At 33.6% G+C, this 21,504-nt stretch overlaps 2 long non-coding RNA genes across 2 annotated transcripts in view; one reads left to right on the forward strand and one right to left on the reverse strand.

The window, feature by feature from the left end:
* Positions 1 to 21,504, forward strand: part of LOC141564800 (uncharacterized) — an 82,162-nt gene that overhangs the window by 45,977 nt on the left and 14,681 nt on the right. The gene's annotated exons all lie outside the window — the stretch shown is intronic.
* The window catches only part of LOC141564801 (uncharacterized), a 153,333-nt gene continuing 135,638 nt past the window's right edge, over positions 3,810 to 21,504 (reverse strand). The window contains exon 3 of the long non-coding RNA XR_012488729.1: positions 3,810 to 4,022. This is a non-coding gene — a long non-coding RNA (uncharacterized LOC141564801). The remainder of the gene's footprint in view (positions 4,023 to 21,504) is intronic.

Here is a 21,504-nt window from a genome sequence, read left to right on the forward strand (position 1 = left end):
TTTTAAAGCATTATGGGACTATTTTCAAAAACCTGCCCCCTTGACCCTGGGTAATAGGAACACATAGTTCAAGTGATTTCATGAGGAGAACCTGCAGGACACAAATTCTACTTTGGAAAGAATTGATCCTTTGAAGTGTAATCCAATTGTCTGAAGTATAAACAGTAAGCTTCCTTGTTACAGCACTATTTCACCTGAAGAGTAGAATTCATTTTCTTCTTGATCTGGGCACGGTGTGTACAGCAAAGATGTGATGCTTCAGGGAATGAAATAAAAAAATCTAGTTCCCCCAGTCAAAAGTGACCTGGTTGCAATGTTTGTGATGTAAATGGAGAAAAACATATAAATGAAAGTATTCATGAACACAAGAAAAATAATAAAGAAACAGGGTGAAAATGGTGATCAGATTATAAGCTTAAAAATCATTAATTTTATATTAAGGAATTAATAAAAATTGTTTTAATTTGTCAAATTTTCAACTATCATTCCAAAACATTTATATTTCATAGAATTTATCAATTTTGATGTTTGATGATAAACCTTTATTATTGTAAAAGGAAATAATAACAACAAAGCTCAATAAAATTGAAAATTCTAAATACAATGGTTGAATGACTTCCTTCCCATCTCTATTTTTGTTTTTCATTTGTTTGAAAAGCCTTGTTGGTAAAAAAGGGAAAAAATGCAATGGAAAATAATGGTGAGATCCCAGCAACAACAAAAATAATGCATTTGAAATATTTTAAAGAGTCAAGAAGTACCTTTGAATGGTAAAGTAAGACTCATCTAATAAATGAATAAATTGAGTCCCAGAAATATGTCCCAGCTATACATCAAATACAAGTAATCTGGCTTCAAATTCAGTGCTTTTTCTACTATAAAAAGTGAGGTACTATGGTTAGAGCAATAGAAATGTCACAAACACTGCTTACACTAGTGATGAATTTGAAAGGAACAACACTTTGGAGGAAGAATATATTCCCATAGGTTTGTTGGACAATATCCCTCTCATTTCATAAAGTCACATTTCATCCATGGACCACATGAACCAACACCAAAGATGTCATCTTCAAACATTTGGGACAATGATCTACCCTTTGGTCAGTGATATAATTTCATAACTTGACAAATTTTCTTATCATCTCTCAGGCAGATGTCATTACTATCATTCTTCAATATAGAATTAAGATGTTTGTGCTAAGTAAATTCTTGCACCCTCACAAATTAGTAGTTCATTGAGCAGCATGAAGCCTCTGGTACTATCTGTCCAAACTCAGGAATTGTCTAGGATGTGTATTAGGTCCTAGCAGCTAAACCTTGTTACTTGACTATAAGAATTGAGGAGCAGCATACAACTGGAATTTAAGATTATATTATCCTTTCTTTGAAAAAAATATACTTTAATATCACAATAAAAATGTTGAAGCAAAGCATACCAGGGAAGTACAGATAAGAATTTGGAAAGTGTTTGGTTTATTCTACTAGAGTGCTTTTCATTTGTTGAAATGAATTGACATTTAAAAATGAGTCAATAATAAACTACATGTGTCTCTATGAACCCCATCAGGTGAGACTTTGGATGATAGAAACTGTTTAAATAGAAGATAGGAAGACTACATTTATCTTTTGCTGATATATTAACCCAGTGTCAACTTATACTCTTTTTCACCCAGGACACTTTCTGATTTAGAATTCTCAAGGTCACCATGGAAATTTTCCAGATTTATTTCTAAACGATGAACATCTTCATAATTGGCTATTGCATTGATACTTATTACCACAAATAATTCTTCAAAGCAAGAAGCAAACATACACTTGCAATCATTTAGCATTCCCTCCAAAATTAAGATATTCTTATACTCTCACAAAATCCTACATGTAATTTTATCTGCTTACAGAAATTCCAGTGTGTAGAACCAGTGTTAAAAACTCCTTCTTCCATTGTAACCTATTCACTCATGTAAAACCATAATAATAATAATAATAATAATAATAATAATAATAATAATAATAATAACTAGCATTTATATGGTGCTTTAAGATTTGAAAAGCATTCTATTCCTCCATCAGTTTCTGAGGTCAAAAACATTTATTGCCTGGGTGGAGAAAAATTGGAGAGTGTTAATGATTTCACACCAAATTCCCTACAGCTTTGTAGGATCTGACAGAAGACTTGTTCTACTGGCATGATCTTTGATAAGTGAGGGTCACTTCATGTTTTGGTGAGGGAAAAGAGTAAATCTTTAGAGAAAATGTCACAATGATGATGACTGTCATGGTGGTGATATTCATATTTTATGGCATATAAGATAATATATTTGATAGATGGATGGAGGGATGGATGGATAGATAGATAAATAGATGGATAGATAGATGGATAGATAGATAGATAGATAGATAGATAGATAGATAGATAGATAGATAAATTTACCATGTGTTATTTAAGTGCCTGAAAATGTGTTAAGCATTGGAGATACAAATATTAGCGAACAAGATGGTTTCTACCCTCATACATTTCAACTGTGCCCAACTCTTCATGATCTTATTTGGGGTTCTCCTGACAAAGATATTGAAGTGGTTTACCATTTGATTTTCTCCAGCTCATTTTACAGATGAGGAATTTAGGTAAACCAGGTTAAGTGACTTGTCCAAGGTGATTTGGATGGTAAGTATATGAGGCCAGATTTTAATTCAGGATGCTGAGTCTTCCTTACTTCAGGTCCACATTCTATCACTGTGCCACTTAGCTACCCTTTGAGAAGGTTAGGGAAATCTTGAAATGCCCTGGGACCAGGCCTTAGAAAAGAGAAAGTTTCAAACAAAGCAAGACTTTTAATAGTGGTATCAAACAATCTGGAAAATAAATTAAATTGAGAGTGCAGTCAACATGGTTGGGTCACCTCATAATGTTTAACTAGAGATAAATATTTGCTAGAAGTTGCTAGGAAGTAAAAGGAAAAAAGAAATAACCAAAAAGTGTGACATGATTTCTCATAATGAGCTCTCCTCAGCCCTTTTCTGTGCTAGTAAGGAGTTTTGTGAAAAGAAAGAATGGAAATGAGCCCCATCACTAACATTAATTGCCTGTTCCCTCTGCAGTGGAGTGTAGCCCAGAAATAGGCCAGGATGGTTCAACCAAAGCAATTCAAACTACTGAATCAAAGAAACATCAAGAGCACCCTCAAAGTGACCCTCAACTGGAGAAGGCTAATTTTATCACAAGATTGACAGTGGTAATGAGTTATAAAAAATTAGGTAATGATATTACTGAGCTAGATAAAATGCTATCCATCACAGGATACTTTTATGTACAACTGTTCTCTTGACCATCAAGAACTTTCTACACATTCCTTGCATTTGGGAAGAACTACATCATTCTAATGTTCATAATGGAATATATTTCCAAAATATCAGTTTGACAACAATCCATGGGTTTTTTTTCATGTTTCTTTCTTCCTTCTTTTTCTTTCCCCCATACAGATACACTGAGATAGCCATATTTTTGCTGTCTTACTTTCCTTAAATGAACTCTCTCCTAACTTCTGCCTCTTATAGTCACTATCCCCACTGAAACTTTAGCTCAAATGTCACTTTCTATTCAAGTCCATATTCTGAATCTCCATTTCTTAACATCCCATAAAATAACATTGTATTTACATATTTTACTTTCACCCAAGAGATTGCAAACTTCTTAACTGTGTAGGAACTATTTTCACGCTTGCCATTGCATGTCGAATGAATTAATGAATGTATTAATGAATGAAAAAAAATTAAAGCATTATTAAATTCTTACCATGTTTCTCCCCTTGTTATTTTCGTATAGTAGATGCTTTATAAATGCTTGTTGGATTAAAGTGAAATGAATTTTGGTTTCTTGTAAAAGAAGAAAAAAGTTTTATCTTATATTCCAGTGTAATGAGAATGATGATATAGAATTTTCAATCTTTTGGCTTCTTCAGTCTTAGAACACCTTGCAGAGAGTCTTTTCTTTCATCTGTCCTCCATTCTTTTAGTTCCTAAAACTGTAATTGATAAGTTATAGGTTTTTATTTAGAAACTCTTTCACTAAATGTTTCATATGTTGACATTATGACATTATGTAATTCAATTTTAAATTATGAAATCTTTGTGGACAGACTTCCTTCTGATACAAAGGGCTCAAGTATAATCTGGAGAGTCTTCTTTGTTCTTTAGTTATTAAGCTCTGCAGTAATAATTTGGAAAATTCAGTATCTGTTGCTCAACATGCCCTGAGGAGTAGTTGCCAGGTCCCCTTACAAGAACAAATATGAAAAGATTTATTTAGAGGCTGAGGGAAAAAAATGAAAACAATCAATTAACAATATCAACAACTAGGACTTATACCTTAGGCCACTAAAAATACCCATGTCCATCAGTGAAGAATAATATACCTGAGACTTGCATAGTCAAAGCTGCTTAAAATCTTGCCCTAAGTAGCACCTCAAGAAGGGTTATTTCCTTCTGAGAAGTGACTTTTACGTTTTGTGATTTCCCTTTATACCTCCTTTATTTGTGTGTTGCTTAGCAGATGACATCATAAATCTAATATACAGAGTCCCATCTTATTTATCACTCTCTTTGCATTTTTCCTTAGTCCAAAAGGGGGTATCAGTCTTCTTTACCTAGTGATAAGATTTGCAGCACAACCTTAGAAAGAGTACTATGTTCACTGTCTCATCAGGGTATTCTCTCAGCAAAATTCATTTATTCTAACCAGGTTGATTCTATTTTTCTGTCCATCTTGTGTAGTCTGGGTTTTGTAAACAACAGAATTAATTGAAGTTGGAGGGAACAACTCCCCATCCTCTTCCAATCTTCTCCATCCCAAGTTATAAGTGACTCCCCTTGACTGCCCTCAACTCCTCTCTCCTCTTCTATCTTCTCTCCTTTCCTCTTCTTTTTCTCCTCTTCTTTTCTCCCTTCTCCTTTCCTCTTTTAGTCTCTTTATCTTTCTGACTATCTCTCTGTTTCTCTGCCTGTCTCTCTGTGTCTGTATCTCTTTTTCTCTCTGCCTATCTGTGTCTTTCTGGGTCTATGTCTGCCTGTTTTTCTTTATCTCACCTTCTTCCCTCCTCTCTTTCTCTGCCCTCTCCAATTTCCTCTTTTCTCACTTTCTCATTTTGATTAATATTAATAATGACTTGTCATAAGTTCCACTCAATTACCCTGTGCTGCTCAGATTATGTAAATTGAGGCAGGTATGGGAAAACCAAGAAGAATTATTCAATTTTCCTTAGGTTCTTTTCAAAAAAAAGGAATAGGAAGAAGAAGGGCTGCAAATATTTCCCAGAAAAATCCATGTGCTTTTCTTGAAGAGATTTTGAATCCTTTATATACAATATATAACCACCATGAAGCAATGCTAGCAGCAAACCTTAGTTGAATCCCACCAATCTATTAGACCATTAAATTAAATCAAAAATCTTCCAATTTCCCTGTGAAGACTCTTCTATAAATTATATTCCAGTAACAGAAAAGGACATTAAAGAATAAGCATCCTTATATTTTTGTTTTCCTTCTCAGGTTTTTTTCTTTCTTTCTAGATCTGATTTTTCTTGTGCAGCAAGAAAACTGTATAAATATGTATACATATATTGGATTTAACATATTTAATATGTATTGGACTATCTAGGGGAGGGGGTGGGGGGAAGGAGGGGGAAATTTGGAACAGAAAGTTTTGCAAGGGCCAATGTTGAAAAATTACCCATGCATATGTTTGTAAATAAAAAAGTGTTAGGATTCTTACAAGGTGCTAAATCACTGGAATGGATATAGTAATTATCTAATTTAACATGGTACTTAACAGTTCTCTAGTTCAGTAATATATTTACTAGAATTCCATGAGATTTACATCTTTAAGGGAGCATACTTTTAAGGAGCTCCCACAAGCCCAGGGAGTACCCACAAGCCCACTCTCTAAGAGGAGGAGTCATTCCCACATCTACCTTCTTGCTGGCTGGAGACATTGGGAAGACAAGAGGCTGGAGACATTCTGACAAGAGCTCTTGGGGACCAAAGAGAGAGGAAGGGCTCCAGAAAGCTAGCTGAGCCCCAAGTGAAGGAGACAAGACTTGAAGGAGAAAATAAAGGATCTGGAAATAAGATTTGGAAAGAGACAGTAAAGTACTTTAACTCCTGCTGCATTTTAGGATTATTGAACTGAAACGAAAGCCAAGGCTGCCTCCAGAAGATGCCCAAGAAACCTGCTCCCAAAGAATGATTGCATTTTAGAGAAACAGAATATTACAAAAAAGCTATAGTAAAAAAGAATAAGCATCTAAATTGAACTGAATAAATCAGAAAAAAATTTCAATCAACCTTTCTTTGACAGAAGAAAGAAAATGCCACTCAATTGCTATTGGACAAGCTTTTGCTTCTCCAAAGAGGTTAATGCAAAGTATTCATCAATGTAGTATCTTACATACCTGCTGGGTCATGTTACAATTTCTATTTTGATAATAAGGAATAATCTAATAATTAGTCATTAGTGAAAAGAGTTACTTCAGAAAATAATGGATTCCTCCCTATGAAATTTCTTCAAGCTGAGGCTTTGGCCACTTATTTTGCTTATTGTGTTGGTGGTAGTTTTTGGAACAATATAGGATGAATTTTATATTATTATAAAACATATCTCCTGTTTCTAGTACCAAAGCACTTTAAAGAATAGATAAGCTAGAATGTTTATTAGAGCACCCACCCTGGAGTCAAAAGGATCTGAGTTCAAATTTGGATTCAGACACAATACTTTTTAGCTGTGTGATTCAAGTCACTGAAATTCAATTGCCTTGACCCTCCTCCCCCCCACCCAAAAGAATATATAACAAATGAATGGAAAGCACTTTGAATTGTACTCTGATTCAGAAAGATAAAATGAATGGATTTGTCTCTAGAGCTATGTATAATGAATTTTAAAACCATGTTGTATGTTTGGAAATTTAAAAATTAACTGCATTTCAAATTAAATGGTAGGAAAGCTATTTTAAATTTTGTATTATTAATCACTTAAGCAATCTGAAAGATTTTATTTTAAAGACTTAAGTGTTCCTAATTATGAATAGAAACAGTCACATAGTTTTGTCATAAGCTGTATTTTAATGATGTTTTATATAAAGATGATAGCATTTTCAATAATTTCAAAAATTATATTTAGCTGTTTGCTCATATTTTTTGACAAAAGTAAAGAATGTGATCTGTCTAAATAATAAAAATTGTCATATTTTAACAGTGCTTGTAGACCCGAATGTCACCCTTAAATCTATTGGTTTCCATCAATTTAGAATTAAATACTTCTCTCTTTTATACCATTATAATTTAAATATTCTCAAATTATATTGAGAATTTCTATTGATGTGTCAATTGCCAACATACAGTCTAGCAAAGCAATATGTCTTCCCTAACAATTGCAAAGACATGTCAACCAAATGGAACACATTATTTTAAACTATATTTGTTGTTTCTTTAACTTATAAAAAAACAAATAGAAAAACATGTTTACAATTTCTACCTTTTGACATTTGATTTTGAGGCTTTTATGCCCTAATACATGGTCAATTTTTGTGTTGGTTCCATGTATTTATGAGAAAAAAGTATATTACTTTCTGTCCCCATTCAGTTTTTTCTTCAAAGATCATACCTAACTTTTTAAAAATTCTTATTAACCTCTTTAACTTCTTTTATTCTGTAGTTTTATTTATCTAGTCCTGATAAAGCAAGGCTGAGATCCCCCACTAGTATAGTTTTGCTGTCTATTTCTTCTTGGAGCTCTCTTAATTTCTCTTCTAGGAATTTGGATGCTATACCACTTGGTACATATATGTTTAGTATTGGTATTTCTTCATTAATTATGGTACCCTGTAGCAAAATGCAATGTTTTTCTTTATCTCTCTTAATTAGATCTGTTTTTGCTTTTGCTTGATCTGAGATTAGGATCACTACCGCAGCTTTTTTACTTCAGTTGAAGCATAATAGATTTTGCTCCAGACTTTTATCTTTACTCTGTATGAATCACCCTGCTTTACATGTGTTTCTTGTAAACAACATATTGTATGATACTGGTTTTTAATCTAGTATGCTATTAGCTTCCATTTTATAGAGGAGTTCATCTCATTTACATTCACAGTTAAAATGACTAACTCTATATGCCCTGCTATCTTACTTTCTTCAAGTTATATGTTTTCTTTCCCCTTTTCACTCTCACCAATGTTTTGCTTCTGACTATGGCCTCTCTCAATCTACACTCCCTTTTTATAAACCCTCCCACCTTTTTATAGTTTTTCCTTTCAACTTCTGTTCTATTACCTCCCCCTTTCTTTTTTTTTCCCCTTTCTCTTCCTACTTCCCTATAGGATTAGATAAGTTTCTATATTAAACTAAATATGTCTGATATTCTCTCTTTGAACAAAATCTAATGAGATTAAGGTTTCACCTCCCCCTCTCTTCTTTCCCTCAATTATAATAAGCATTTTTTTGGTTTTTCATGTGATGTAATTTACCCCATTTTATCTTTTCCTTCCTATTCTTAAAGTACTATCCCTTTTACAATCTTAGTTCATTTTTTATACCCTCACAATAAAGTCAAATTATGCCTACACCCTCTAAGTATATCCCTAACAAAGATATAGCTCTCAAATGTTAAACATAACAATTCCCATATAGGGATTTTTAAAAAGTTTTTTTTCCTCATTCCTTTTTACATTGTTAATGTTTCTCTTGAGTTCTGTATTTGAAAATCAAATTTTATGTTCATTTCTTGTCTTTCCATCAAAAATAATGAAATTCCTCTATTTCAATGAATGTCCATCTTTTCCCCTGAAAGATAATGCTTAATTTTGCTGGATAGTTGAATCTTGGCTGCAGTACAAGCTCCTTTGCCCTCTACATTATCATATTCCAGGTCCTTTAATCCTTTAAATTAGAAACTGGTACATCTAGGGTAATCCAGATTGTGACTCCTTGCTACTTGAATTGTTTCTTTCTGGCTGCTTTCAGTATTTTCTCCTTGATCTGAAAATTTTGTAATTTTGTTACAATATTCCTTGGAGTTTTTATTTGGGGATTTCTTTCAGGAGGTGATTGATGGATTTTTTTTCCTAGGGTTATTTTACCTTCTGGTTCTAGGACATCAGGGCAGTTTTCTTTGATGATTTCTTGAAAGATGTTATCTAGAATTTTTTTTTTTTTTCATCGTGATTTCAAAGAAATTCAATAATTCTTACATGGTCTCTCCTGGTCAATTATTTTTCCTACGGGGTATTTTTGTTCCATTCTATTTTTTTATTTTTAAAATTTTTGTTTGAATTATACTTGTTGTTTCATTGAGTCATTCACTTTAGTTCTAATTCTTTAATTCTAATTTCTAATGAATTATTTTCTTCAGTTAGCTTTTTTGCCTCCTTTTACATTCTACCAATTGAACTTTAAAATTAAGTTGTTTTATTCTTTGTATTTTTTTTCCATTTCACCAATTCTAATTTTAAAGAGTTGTACTCCTTCGCCATTTTGCCAATTCTGTTTTTCAAGGACATGTTTTCTTCCCTCCTGGTGGGCATGGCCAAGTTCTGCTTGTTGTTCTGGGACTTACTTCTGTAGTTCTGTTGGAGGTCTCACAAATAGTCCGTTGATCCACTGGCTTCTGAAACAGGATAGAGTAACTGTAGTTGCTGTATTTTACCTAAGAATCTCCAAGTAGATTCCCCTGATTGATGAAAGCTGATCCCTGCACTGCACCTATGCTGAGTTGCCTCCCACCCCTGCCCAATTGAGAAAGACTTTTCCTCAAGTTCTTCTAAAATATCTTCTGCTAGAAATTTGTTACACTCCAAGTATTGCTGGTTCTGTGACTCCAAAACTTGTTTAAAAGCTTGATCTGGTGTTCTGAGAGAAGCCAGGAAGAGTTCAAAGACCTGTCTACTCTCTGCTATCTTGGCTCCATTCTTATAAATACAAATAGAAAAGAGGACAAGGGAAAGGGAAGTCCAAGGCATTTAGAGGGAACAGTAAGTAGATCAGCTTATTGAGAGAAAGAGGCAGAAAAGAAAATGTGTTTTGCTGGTAGACTGTGGAGGTCTTTGAAAACTGAGATGATGTAATGGTGAGTATATTGAATTTATAGACAAGGACATCTGGATTTGTGTCTTATCTATTAGGGTTACTAGGTATAGGATACTGTAGTTACTTAGCTCAGTGGAATTAATGACATTTGCAGTACTTACTTCACAGGATTGTGAGACTCAAATGAAATAATTTAGATAAAAAAAAAAAAAAAAAAAAAAAAAAAAAAAAAAAAACATGGTTTAGCCCTCTAATGTCCCCTGATAAGAAATTGTTCTCTCTCATCTTTGAATAACATTCTCTTCTAAATTTACAGTCTTAAAGAGCTGCCAAGATTAGATAACTGAGAAAAAATAATAACAATAATAATGATGAATAGAAAGATTTAGGGTTTTAAATTGACAAAACAGTTTTCTCATAAGAAGTTCTCTTTCCATGGTAATATGGAAACAAAAGCTTCAAAGAAATGTCATGTACATAGCAATAATGGCTGATAACATCAATGTTTTTCCTATCAAATGAGGTTGTTGTTTTTTTGTTTTTTTTTTGTTTTTTCACTGAGAATTTAATGTAAGGAAGGGAATATGAAATAAGAAATAATTCTGATGTCAGAGATACTTATTTGAAAAGAAAATTGTTTATTTAAAAAAGCACCTTATTTTCTATGGAATTGAATATATTCTTCAGAATGTATCCTAAACAAAAACTTTCAAAATACCATTTCTATTCTTAGGATTTATATTGTTTCCTTTGTATTAATTTTTTTAGTCCAGATGATTGTATTTATTGTACCCTAATTTCATTAATTTTGGATCTCTTTCTGATGAATGTTATTGATTATATTTTTAAATATGTGATTTTTATTATATATTTCCATATTCCCACTATTTAAATGACCTTTATTATTTTTTCATAGCTTCTCATTGTAGTTTCTTTTTTTTCACTTAGTATAATAGTATTTTGTTTTTTCCCTCAGATACCCATTAAGAAATATTTTAGTATTCATTTTTACAAGATTTTGAGTTTCAATTTTTCTCTTTCCCTCCCCTCCCCTTTTCTGAAGAAGATAGCACATGCATAAAATAGACTAAAATATGTATCATATTTACATATTATTTTATAATATTTGCATATTAATTACAGTTTTGAAAGAAAAAAAAACATATCAAAAAGAAAAAAATGAGAAAGGGTAAGTGAAAAAATGCTTTGATTGGCATTCCAAATTCATTAGCTCTTTATCTTTTTTTATGTGTAGCATTTCCCTTTATGAGTACTTTGTACTTGTCTTGGATTATTGTATTGCTGAGAAGATCTGAGTCAATTATAGTTGATTATCACACAATGTTGCTGATACTATACATAATGTTTTCCTGGTTCTTCTCATTTCACTTTGTATGAGTTCATTCTAATCTTTCCAGGCTTTTCTGAAATACACCTGTTCATCATTCCTTACTATATAATAGTTCCATTGCATTTTATACCATAGCTTATTTAGTCATTCCCTAATTGATAATCATCAATCAATTTCCAATATTTTGTTACCATGAAAATCTGCTGCAAATTTTTGTGCATAGATATCCTTTTCCCTTTTTTATGATCTCTTTATGATATAGATGCAATAGTGACATTGCTGGATGAAAGGAGATTTACATTTTGATTATCCTTTGGGCATAGTTGCAAAATGCTCACCAGAATGGTTGGATTAGTTCAAACTCCACCAACACTGCAGTAAGTGTCATAACTCTTTCACATTCTCTCCATCATTTATCAATATTAGTCAGTCTGAGAGATTGAGATAGTATCACAGGGCTGTTTGAATTTTAATTTCTCTAGTAAAAAATGATTTTAAAACACTTTTCCATATGCCTACAAGTAGTTTTGAATTCTTTATCTGAAAATTGTCCATATCCTTTAAACATTTTGGGGGTAATGGCTTGTATTCTTAAAATTTTGTCTTAGTTCTCTATATATTTGAAAAATGAGTATTTTATCAGAGACACTTGATCACAAGCCTAGGTCCTTTGCCTTTCAGAATATTATATCCTAAGACTTGTGGTCCTTTCATACTGCAGCTGTTAGATCCTATGTAATCCTGATAGTGGCTCCTTGATATTTAAATTGTTTCTTTTTAGCCTTCTGTAGTATTTTTCCTTGACCTGATAATTTTGAAATTTGACCATTTTTTATGTTCCTTGGAGTCTTTCTTTTGAGGTCTTTTTCCTGAGATGATAAGTGGATTTATTTTCAATGACTTTTTTACCCTTTGGATCCAGGATATCAGGGATCTTTTCATTATAGCTTTCAGGTAGTCCAATGGTTTTGATATTGTTTCTCCTGGATCTATTTTCTAGGTCAGTTATTTTTACCAAATGCTACTTTATATCTTATTCCATTTTTTTTCATTTTTATAATTTTTAATGATTTCGATGTCTCATAGAGTTATTAGCTTCCACTTGCCCAATTTTAGCTTTTAAGGTATTTTTCCTGAATTAGCTTTTGTATTTTCTTTTCCATTTGGTAAATTGAACTTTTTAAAGAGTTGTTTTCTTCAGTCGATTTTTATATTTCCTTTTCCACTTGGTCAATTTTACTTTTTAAGCAATTTTCTAAGCTGTTCACTCTTTTTTTATATATAACTCTTGCATCACTATCATTTTTTGCGAATATTTCTTATATCTCTCTTATGTGATTTTAAGCACTTTTTGAACTCTCCCATGAATTGTTTTTCTGGTTTTGAGACCACTTTATGCTATCTTTGGGGTTTTGCTCACAGTTATTCTGACATTGTTGTCCTTTTCTAAGTTTGTGTCTTGGTCTTCTCTGTCATCTCTCTTTATCTGTCTCTTTCTGTGTGTGTCTCTGTCTTTCTGTATCTCATATATATATATATATATATATATATATATATCTGTATATGTGTGTAAATATGTCTGCATGTTTGTAGATATGCATGCTTATATACACATATATATGTATATGTATGTATATATATATATATATATATTTATTTATTTATATATATGGTATGACAGAAAGTGAAAGAGACAGAGAGAGATACTTCTTATCTGAATGCAGCAGGATAATAAAATGATAGACTCAATCCATATTTAATTTTCTGTGCTACTCTCATTTTTCTTGATCATTTGATTTTTTTTTTTAAATATTTTTTATTATATATATATATATATATATATTTTATAATATTATCCCTTGTATTCATTTTTCCAAATTACCCCCCCTCCCTTATTCCCTCCCCCCGACGACAGGCAATACCATACATTTTACATGTGTTACAATATAGTCTAAGTACAATACATGTGTGTGAATATCATTTTCTTGTTGCACAATAAACATTAGAATCCGAAGGTACATGCAACCTGGGCAGACAGATATTAGTGCTAACAATTTACATTCCCCTCCCAGTGTTTCTTCTCTGGGTGTATCTACCTCTGTCCATCATTGATCAACTGGAAGTGAGTTGGATCTTCTTTATGTTGAAGATTTCCACTTCCATCAGAATACATCCTCATACAGTATCGTTGTTGAAGTATACAGTGATCTTCTGGTTCTGCTCATTTCACTCAGCATCAGTTGATTTAAGTCTCTCCAACCCTCTCTGTATTCCTCCTGCTGGTCATTTCTTACAGAGCAATAATATTCCATAACCTTCATATACCACAATTTACCCAACCATTCTCCAACTGATGGACATCCATTCATCTTCCAGTTTCTAGCTACAACAAAAAGAGCTGCCACAAACATTTTGGCACATATATGTCTCTTTCCGCTCTTTAGTATTTCTTTGGGATATAATCCCAGTAGTAGCGCTGCTGGGTCAAAGGGTATGCACAGTTTGATAACTTTTTGGGCATAATTCCAGATTGCTCTCCAGAATGGCTGGATTCTTTCACAACTCCACCAGCAATGTATTAGTGTCCCAATTTCCCCACATCCCCTCCAACATTTGTCATTATTTGTTCCTGTCATCTTAGCCAATCTGACAGGTGTGTAGTGGTATCTCAGAGTGGTCTTAATTTGCATTTCTCTGATCAGTAGTGATTTGGAACACTCTTTCATGTGAGTGGATATAGTTTCAATTTCTTCCTCTGAGAATTGTCTGTTCATATCCTTTGACCATTTATCAATTGGAGAATGGTTTGGTTTCTTATAAATTATGGTCAGTTCTCTATATATTTTGGAAATGAGACCTTTGTCAGAACCTTTGTTTTTAAAAATATTTTTCCAATTTGTTACTTCCCTTCTAATCTTGTTTGCATTAGTATTATTTGTACAGAAACTTTTTAGTTTGATGTAATCAAAATCTTCTATTTTGTGATCAATAATGATCTCTAGTTCTCCTCTGGTCATAAATTCCTTCCTCCTCCACAAGTCTGAGAGGTAGATTATCCTCTGTTCCTCTAATCTATTTATTATCTCCCTCTTTATGCCTAAATCATGGACCCATTTTGATCTTATCTTGGTATATGGTGTTAAGTGTGGATCCATATCTAATTTCTGCCATACTAATTTCCAGTTTTCCCAACAGTTTTTTCCGAATAATGAATTTTTATCCCTAATGTTGGAATCTTTGGGTTTGTCAAAGATTAGATTGCTATAGATGTACCCTTTTTTGTCCTTTGTATCTAATCTGTTCCACTGATCTACCGGTCTATTTCGTAGCCAATACCAAATGGTTTTGGTGACTGCTGCTATATAATATAGCTTTAGATCAGGTACACTTAGACCACCTTCCTCTGAGTTTTTTTTCATTAGTTCCCTTGCAATTCTTGACCTTTTATTCTTCCATATGAATTTTGTTGTTATTTTTTCTAGGTCATTAAAATAGTTTCTTGGGAGTCTGATTGGTATAGCACTAAATAAATAGATTAGTTTGGGGAGTATTGTCATCTTTATTATATTCGCTCGGCCTATCCAAGAGCACTGAATGTCTTTCCAATTATTTAAATCTGATTTTATTTTTGTGGCAAGTGTTTTGTAATTTTTCTCATATAATTCCTGACTTTTCTTTGGTAGATGGATTCCCAAATATTTTATACTCTCAACATTTGTTTGGAATGGAATTTCTCTTTGTATCTCTTGCTGTTGCATTTTGTTAGTGATATATAAAAATGCCGAGGATTTATGTGGATTTATTTTGTATCCTGCCACTTTGCTGAAATTTTGAATTATTTCTAGTAGCTTTTTAGCAGAGTCTTTGGGGTTCTCTAAGTATACCATCATGTCATCTGCAAAAAGTGATAGTTTAATTTCCTCATTTCCTACTCTAATTCCTTGAATCTCTTTCTCGGCTCTTATTGCCGAGGCTAGCGTTTCTAGTACTATATTGAATAGTAATGGTGATAGTGGGCAACCTTGTTTCACTCCTGATCTTACTGGGAAAGGTTGCAGTTTATTTCTATTGCATATTATGCTTACTGACGGTCTTAAATATATACTCCTGATTATTCTAAGGAATAATCCATTTATTCCTATACTCTCAAGAGTTTTTAGTAGGAATGGATGTTGGATTTTGTCAAATGCTTTTTCTGCATCTATTGAGATGATCATATGGTTCTTATTAATTTGATTATTAATATGGTCAATTATATTAATAGTTTTCCTAATATTAAACCAGCCCTGCATTCCTGGAATAAATCCTACTTGATCATAGTGTATTATCTTGGAGATGATTTTCTGAAGTCTTTTTGCTAATATCTTATTTAAGATTTTAGCATCAATATTCATTAAGGAGATTGGTCTATAATTTTGTTTCTCAGTTTTCGATCTACCAGGTTTAGGTATCAGTACCATGTCTGTGTCATAAAAGGAATTTGGTAGGACTCCTTCATCCCCTATTTTTTCAAATAATTTATATAACATTGGGGCTAATTGTTCTTTAAATGTTTGGTAGAATTCACATGTGAATCCATCTGGCCCTGGGGATTTTTTCCTGGGGAGTTGATTAATAGCTTGTTCTATTTCTTTTTCTGAAATGGGACTATTTAAGCAATTTATCTCCTCCTCTGTTAATCTAGGGAGCCTATATTTTTGGAGGAAGTCATCCATTTCACTTAAGTTATCAAATTTATTGGCATAAAGTTCGGCAAAGTAACTCCTTATTATTTCTCTAATTTCCTCTTCATTGGTGGAAAGATCCCCCTTTTCATTTGTAAGACTATCAATTTGATTTTCCTCTTTCTTTTTTTTGATCAAATTTACCAAAGGTTTATCTAGTTTATTGGCTTTTTCATAAAACCAACTCTTGGTTTTATTTATTAATTCAATAGTTTTTTTACTTTCAATTTTATTGATTTCTCCTTTTAATTTTTGTATTTCGAGTTTAATTTTTGGTTGGGGGTTTATAATTTGGTCTTTTTCTAGCCTTTTAAGTTGCAAGCCCAATTCGTTAATCTTCTCTTTCTCTATTTCCTTCAAATAAGCCTCTAAAGATATAAAATTTCCCCTTATTACTGCTTTAGCTGCATCCCAAAGATTTTGATATGATGTCTCATCATTATCATTATCTTGGGTGAAATTGTTAATTGTTTCTATAATTTGCTCTTTCACCCAGTCATTCTTTAAGATGAGATTATTCAGTTTCCAATTACTTTTTGGTCTATTTACCCCTAACTTTTTACTGAATGTAGCTTTTATTGCATTGTGATCTGAGAAGAAGGCATTTATTATTTCTGCCTTCCTACATTTAATTTTGAGATCTTTATGTCCTAGTATATGGTCAATTTTTGTATATGATCCATGAACTGCTGAGAAGAAAGTATATTCCTTCCTATTGCCATTCAGTTTTCTCCAAAGGTCTATCATACCTAGTTTTTCTAATGTTCTATTTACTTTTTTAATTTCTTTCTTGTTTGTTTTGTGGTTTGATTTGTCTAAATCTGAGAGTGCAAGGTTGAGATCTCCCACTATTATAGTTTTACTGTCTATTTCTTCTTGCAGTTCTCTTAACTTTTCCTTTAGAAAGTTAGATGCTATACCACTTGGTGCATATATGTTTAGTATTGATATGGCTTCATTATTTATGCTACCTTTCAGCAGGATATAGTTTCCTTCCTTATCTTTTTTAACGAGATCTACTTCTGCTTTTGCTTGATCTGAGATAAGGATAGCTACCCCTGCTTTTTTGGCTTTACCTGAAGCATAATAGGCTCTGTTCCAACCTTTTACCTTTACTCTGTATGTATCTCCCTGCTTTAAGTGTGTTTCCTGTAGGCAACATATTGTAGGGTTCTGCTTTTTGATCCAATCTACTATCCGTCTCCGTTTGATGGGATCGTTCATCCCATTTACATTTACAGTTAAAATTACTAATTCTGTATTTCCTGCCATCGTATTATCCCAAGATTATGCTTTTTTCCCTTGACCCCCCTGATCCCCCTCCCCGATATTTAATTTACAGACCCCCCTTGTGACGCGCAACCCTCCCTCTTTTTTTTTTTTTTTTTTTTTTTTTAGGATCCCTCCCCCCTCCCTCCAAGTCCCTTCACTTATTCCCCTTTTCCTTTTCCCTTTTCCTCTCCCCCCTTTTAATGAGGTGAGAGAAAATTCTCTGAAAAACAAATATGTTAATTATTTACTCTTTGAGCCTCTTCTGATGAGAGTAAGATTCACACAATGATTCTCCCCCTCACTAAGTTCCCTCAGATATGGTGTATTTTCTATGTCTCTTCCTGGGATGTAGTTTCCCTCTTTTTATCACTCCTTCCCCTTTTTCTGAACCGACCTCCTTCCCTTTACTACACCCCCCTTTTTTTCTTTTATATCAGTAAAATCAAATTATCCTTGAGTATTTTTTATATACCCACAACAGAGTTACAGTTCTCAAGGGTTCTGTGTACCTTTTTCTGTTTCTCTTCAGTCTTGTGGATGTAGATCAAATTTTTTGTTTAAGTCTGGTTTTTTTCTTAGAAACATATAGAATTCCTCTGTTTCATTGAATGACCATCTTCTTCCGTGGAAAAAGATGCTAAACTTAGCTGGGTAGTTCATTCTTGGTTGCAGTCCTTGATCTTTTGCCTTACGGAATATCAGGTTCCAGGCCCTTCTATCTTTTAATGTGGAGGCAGCCAGATCTTGGGTGACCCTTATTGTGGCACCTTGGTATTTAAATTGTTTTTTTCTAGCTGCTTGCAGGATTTTCTCCTTTGTGTGGTAATTCTGCAGCTTAGCCACAATATTCCGTGGTGTTCTTTTTTTAGGGTCTATTTCAGAAGGAGTTCGATGAATTCTTTCCACATCTACTTTCCCTTCTGTTTCTATTATCTCTGGACAGTTCTCTTTGATAATTTCCTGTAAAATAGAATCTAGGCTCTTTTTTTGGTCATAGTTTTCTGGAAGTCCAATAATCCGCAGATTATCTCTCCTAGATCTATTTTCCAGGTCTATAGATTTTCCCAGTAAGTATTTGACGTTGTTCTCCAGCTTCTCATTTTTTTTGTTTTGTTTGACTGATTCTTGGGTTCTCTGTGAATCATTCATTTCTATTTGTTCCATCCTGACTTTTAAGGAGTTATTTTCTTCTTTCACAGTTTTTAGTTCTTTTTGTAAATGCCCAATTTCGTTTTTAAATGAAGTATTTTGCTCTATTGAATTTTTTTCCATTTCCCTAATTTTTTTTTTTGAGAATTATTTTCTTTTTCCAATTCAGAAATTCTATTTTCTTGAGACTTTTTTATCTTTTCCAATTCAGAAATCCTACTTTCCTGTGTTTTTTTAACCTTTTCTAATTCACTAATTTTGTTTCCCTGCATCTCCTGTGAATTCTTTATTTTTTCCAACTCCAATTTCAGGACGTTGTTATTCTCTATCATAACTTCCCTTTCCTTGCCCCATTTTTCTTCGATCTCCCTCAATTTCTTAAGAGCTTCTTCTAGGAGAGAGTTATGTGATGGGGGGCAGGAATCGTTCCCCTTTAGGTTGTTATCTTCTGAATCTTTGCTGTTAACTTCCTCGGGGTTGGGTACCCGCTCTTTCTCTGTATAGAAGGAATCTATAGTTTTTCTAGCTTTTTTGCTCATACTTAAAAAATGTTTTGGGGTCTGTCCCTGGGGTAGGAAATTATTTACTTCTTTACCAGCTTCCTCCCAGACCAGATGGATGCAGCGGCCCCTGCGCCCGCGCTAAGAGAGAGCTCTGGGAGAGAGTTCCCCACCCCCTCCCTGGAAGTGCCTCAGAGGTGATTAGCACTGCTGTGCTTTGAGGGCGTAGAATAGTGAAGACAGCAAGAAGCTCAGCCTATGTGTCCGGGTGGGGAGTGGATGTCTGCAGCAGGTGACGTAAGAAGCCCCTGCGCTCAAACTGGAAGTTTCTGCCAGAAACCGCGGTCCCTAGTTCAAAGGTTCCGCTTCTCTGGGACTTCCTGGAGCTGAGTTCCACTCCCTCCAGCTAAGCTAGGCAGTGTGTGTTGCCTTGGGCTGTATCCACCCACTTGTCAGTCTCTTAACTATTCTCAGGAGGTAGCTGAGGCCACACCCCCTGGTGCCAAGAGATCCGCTGAATCACCCCCCGGATCGGGGAAAATCTAATTTGAGTTTTAAAATATTTTGGCTTTCTCTTCTGAACTGCTAAATAATTAGCAGAGAAGAGCTAACAGCCTGTGCCAGATTCCTTTACCTCAGTGGCTTCTCTGATCCCAGAGCCCCTCCCAGCGCAATGGGCGCAGTGTGCCCCTACCCCACCGTCTGTGCTGGTCTTTCTTATTCCTCCCCTGAGAACTGACCTTTCCTGTTGAAACTCCAGATTCTCTTCAGCTGGTAAGTCGTGCTTCCAGTCCTTGTGGTATCTATCAGTCCTGAGCTAATTTTGAGACTTAATTTATCTAATTGGTTGTGAGGGAGTGAGGACGTTCACTGAGTAGTGTGTTTCTTCTCCGCCATCTTCCATTTGATTTTTTTTGTTGAATGTTTATATTAGGAAATATACTTGAAAATATATAATAAATTTGGCTCTCATTTCATAATTATCCTAAACATATTATATTCCCCACAACTGTATATTCAGGGACATGTGTCACAGCCTGGAAAACTCTTGTTTAAATAAAGTAATAGCTTCATAGCAACAGAGGTTAGAGAAAACCAATGCACACTTATAAAGTTATGTACAAATTTTAACATTTATTTTCAACCAGCTAACATAAATAAAGTATCTGGGCAAAATTCTGCACTAGCCACAATAAATACAAAGACAAAACCAAAAATGACCTATTCCCTCAAACTTGAAAATTTAGCGAAACCTAAGAACTACTTCTCTAAGTTTTTAATGCATCTAAACTATACAGAATCAAAAATGTAACCAATTATATTTTTTTCATATATCTAAGGTTAGCAATTTCTGCACTAGGATAAGTAGAATGAAGATTCCTTGTTTGAAGCCTGGCTCAGCACCATGTCATTGCAGTCAAATACCTCATGCTTTCATATACAGCAAAGATCAAAGAAGTTCTCAAAAATTGTCACCAAAAGCAGCAATCATCTTGGAGACAGGAAGTATCATCATCTTAATACAGTCTTCACTATCATTAGATCAATGAGGAAAGCAAGATAAATCGCATCATGGGAAGCTGGAAGGCTTATTGCCAAACAGAAGATGGGAAGCTTCTATACTTAAGATAACAAATACACTGAACCCTCCTGAAGTCCACAAATATTATTTAAATATTCCTGAACTCTTGCCACGAAAGGTCTGGAATTCTGCCTTACCTCTTGGCTTTATAGTATTCTTGAAACTTTTCCAATATTTACTGACCTCCTAGCCTTGAATGTGTGCCAGCTCAGCATATATCTACCAAGGTTTTTCAACTGGTTATTTTCCAACACTTGGATCAGCCATAATCAATAGCTTTCCATGACCTAACCCTGATATACTTGCAGCAGCCCCAAGGCTGAGCCATTCTCAAACTAAATTCCATGATCATAAAATACATCATCTCTCTGATAAAATAAGAAGAGAAAAATGGAAATCAAAATATCCACCTACCTATCTTTTGCATATATTTTCTCTTCTGCCTCTGTTTCTGTCCTTTACTGTACTCTCTCTTTTTTTTCCAACATTTTCACTCCCATTTTACATCATTCTCCTCTGATTTTCTGCAATTTTTGGATTCTCCCTACATTTTTTACCCCAATTGGAAAAAAAAGAATTTTGATTTCATTTAAGATTGCTTAAGGATATTGTATTTGCCAAATCCAAGATAGTATTGGAAGGATAAGAGGAAAACCAACAAAGTTATGCATAATTTTATATTTTATATTGTATTTGTCAAATCCAAGATAGTATTGGAAGGATAAAAGGAAAACCAACTGAAAGTTATGCATAATTCTATATTTTTAAGTCATGAGTTAGGTAAAAACATTTATAACCTATAAATTGTTATTTATTTGTTTTTAGTTATTTTTTTTTTACTATTAAGAGCCCTTT

This window comes from Sminthopsis crassicaudata, chromosome 3, assembly GCF_048593235.1.
Source record: "Sminthopsis crassicaudata isolate SCR6 chromosome 3, ASM4859323v1, whole genome shotgun sequence".
NCBI lineage: Eukaryota > Metazoa > Chordata > Mammalia > Dasyuromorphia > Dasyuridae > Sminthopsis > Sminthopsis crassicaudata.